At 39.3% G+C, this 3,426-nt stretch overlaps 1 non-coding gene across 1 annotated transcript; it reads right to left on the bottom strand.

The window, feature by feature from the left end:
* Positions 1-2,717: 2,717 nt before the first annotated feature.
* LOC141624036 (small nucleolar RNA R71) lies at positions 2,718-2,824 on the bottom strand. Its single transcript, XR_012533848.1, has one exon. It is a non-coding gene; the product is annotated as a small nucleolar RNA R71 (small nucleolar RNA).
* Between the last annotated feature and the right edge of the window lie 602 nt (positions 2,825-3,426).

Genomic DNA, 3,426 nt, shown 5'->3' with positions numbered 1-3,426 from the left:
TCCTTTTGTAGATGCATCCATTATTTGATTTTGTGTGCTTAATGTTTGGATGTGTCGCCATTTTGGCAAGACCCACCTTGCCTTGCAAGAAGGCATCCTTCCTCATCGTTGTGTTGTTGTGAGTTGAAGGGGCGGAGTGACACCCGCTAATTGTCTCATATCGGCTATGTTATTAGGTTAGTTTAAATAATGGTCCTAGTCTTTGTCACCTCTTTACTCGGGACGAGCAAAGGTTCGGTTTGGGGATATTTGATGTGACCATAATTAGCGCATATTTAGCCCCCGAATTAGCCTTGTTCCCATACTTTTTAGTGCATATTTGGGTCATTTATTGTCTTTAGTTCTTTGTTTTGCATATTCTTTGAGATTTTGATCCCTTGGTAGGAAAGGAGTGCAAATCTTGCATTTTCATGGCAAAACGAGACTAAATTGATTGAATTCAATGACCAAGCATCAAGGAGAGACAAGATTAGAAGGCCTTTGTACATATTATAGTAGATGAGCAATGTTGAGAAAGGATCCTTGCATCCCCGAGGAAATCCCCAAGGATTTTATGAAGAAAAGGGAAGAAAAGAAGAAGAAATAGTGCGGAGCTATAATCCGAGCGGATTGTCCGCAATCCGTCCATCCTCCTCAAGCACAATCAGTGCGTCTTCCTTCAAAGACGCCCGGACAGCAGCCACAGAATCCGCCCGGATTCTCCTGAAGACGAACGTCTTCCCTCGCCTGAATCTGCCCGTCCCGACTTCAATACGCACGGATTCCAGTACAGCGAAATTTCGTCTTCTCCCAAGCTACAAAGAAAGAAGCCCTTCCTTCGAAAAATACCGGCTCCTCCCTGCTCAATCTAAAAAGTGTAATTACTAGTTTAGCCTTTAGTTAACTCTAATGCATCCACCTAATTTCCACTATAAATACCCCATTAGTCTAATTAGAAGAGCATGTTCTTCTTATCAATAATTAGAGTAGTTAATATCGATCAAATATCTCTTTAGTATTGTAATCAACAATTAATCAAGTTCTCATACAAGTTTTATTTCCTTAATCTCTCTTTTGTTCATCCTTTATTTTGGGTAATTGAAGATTATTTGGGTTATTATTGGGAGATTGACAACCTCTCAATCAAGCATCAAGTACTTCTTTTATTCTTTGCTTTATTATTGGAATCATTAGTAGGTATAATTCTCTTAATCCCTCTTTAATTATTGTTAATTACTTTCATTTATTCATCATGTTTCCTTTTGTTGGTATGATTGACAACCTTGCTAGCATGAACAACATGATAATGAGTGAGTAGTGACCTAGCTTGGGTTAATGGGTAATTAGGGGAAACCAACATGGGGAAAGAATCATGCTTAAATTAATATGCTTTCATGGTTTATTTGCTTGCTTGTTTTGATCTCAACTCATGCACATGTTATGTTTGATGAAATGTGAGCCTATGAATCCTTGCATTTTTTACCCATCACCTATCTTTTCAATGAGACTTCTAAGACATAAACCAACTCGAGTCTCATTAGATCATGCATGTTGTTGAGTAGGGAAGACTAAGTCGACTTGTAGGTGTTGTACAATCTAATCGATTCGGCTCCGGGACCCAAACATTCCTAGGATTGTAAGATATAACCCAACTCAATCCATCACAACAATAATTGCTTGCTTATAATTTGAGAACATGTTTGTATGATCAATTCCCATGATTCCCCTATGACCCCATGACACCCTAGTGCTTTTTATCAATTGTTTACAACCCTTTTAATTCATCTTGCTTATATACTTTCATTGTTATTTAGTTAGTGACCTTCTACATCAATCCAAATTGTGACACCCCTAAGACACCACTAGTTTCAATAGAAATCTCATCTCAATTCCCGTCCCTTGGGATCCGACCTTTACTTGCCTCTTTACTAATTGTAGAGTTATTTGTGAAGCTATAAATTGTGTTTTGATTCGGACGTGACCCAACGACAACATCTATTAAATTATGAACACGAAACGGACCGATCAAAAATGGCACCGTTGCCGGAGACGTTGTTAACTTGATTTAGATTTTCTTATATTGTTATTAGTTATGTCTTTCTTTGCCTCGAGGAAGTAAAACTCGTCAGGGTTTGTTCTAATTGTTTTCGAGTTGTTTGATATTTTGCATGTCTAGAAGGTCACAAGGTGATTTATTACCTTTTGACCGTGAAATTGAAAGAACCTTGACAAACAATAGGAGATTTGCTAGGAGGAATTTGAGAGGTATTAGTGAGGTTGTTCAACCAACTATTGAGTTCATCAACCCTTTTGCAAGAGAAGGTGAGGAGAACCCAACACAAAATACCCCACAAAATCAACCTACAATGCCTAAATTTTCATCCCATTCCGTACCCACCGAGGAGAACATACCCAATGGTACTCCCACACCACAACATTTGACCGGAAATTTTATTGCCAAATCCGCCTTAATCCAATTAGTCAAAAGGAGCCAATTTGGGGGGATGCCTAGTGAAGACCCTCATTCTCATATGGAAACCTTTTGTGACTATTGTGATGCGATTTCTCAAACCGGTGTGACTCAAGACCAAATTCGATGGGTCTTATTTCCTTTTTCTCTAATCGGCACCGCGAAACAATGGTTGAAGGGCCTTGATAAGGCCACTCTCGGGATAGATTCTTGGAAGAAGTTGGCTCTAGCTTTCTACAAAAAGTTCTACCCACCGGAAAAGACTAACATGCTAAGAGCTCAAATTACGGGTTTTAAGCAAAGGGATGAAGAATCTTTGTATGAAGCTTGGGAGCGGTTTAAGGGAATTTGTCGCACATGTCCTCACCATGGACTTAGCGAGTGGTTCTTGGTACAACAATTTTGGAACGGTTTATATGAAGATTCAAGGAACATTCTCAACATGGGATCAAATGGAATGTTCACCGAAGTTGATGACAATCAAACATGGAACAAGATTGAGGAAATGGCGGTCCATAACTCACAATATAGTAGACCTCGCAAGGCTACTAGAGGAGGAAGGCATGAAGTGGACTTTGTTACTCAATTGGGTGCTCAACTTAGTGCTCACATTGACACAATCAATTTGAAGTTTGAACAAGCTATGGCTAGACTTGAAGAACCCTCAAAATCACCAAAGCATCATGTTAATGCCATGACGGCATCCTCATCAATCCCAAGTGGGATATGTGAGAATTGTGGAACTTTGGGACATGACCAAGGTGAATGTAGGGGAACAAATGAACAAGTGAATGCTTTCCAAGCATACAAGAGTGGTACCCCTTATTCCAACAATTACAATGAAAACACCAAGTTTCATCCAAATATCTCATACAAAAGCCAAAATGTTCAAAACCCTCAAACAACATACAACCCACCTCCCATGAGAAACCAAAATCAAAGACCCTTTTTCAACCAAAACCAAGGTTACCAAAATC

This window comes from Silene latifolia, chromosome X (genome assembly GCF_048544455.1).
Source record: "Silene latifolia isolate original U9 population chromosome X, ASM4854445v1, whole genome shotgun sequence".
NCBI classification, from domain to species: Eukaryota; Viridiplantae; Streptophyta; class Magnoliopsida; order Caryophyllales; family Caryophyllaceae; genus Silene; species Silene latifolia.
The sequence above is the reverse complement of the archived record's forward strand: the minus strand, read 5'-3'. Positions and strand labels throughout refer to the sequence as shown.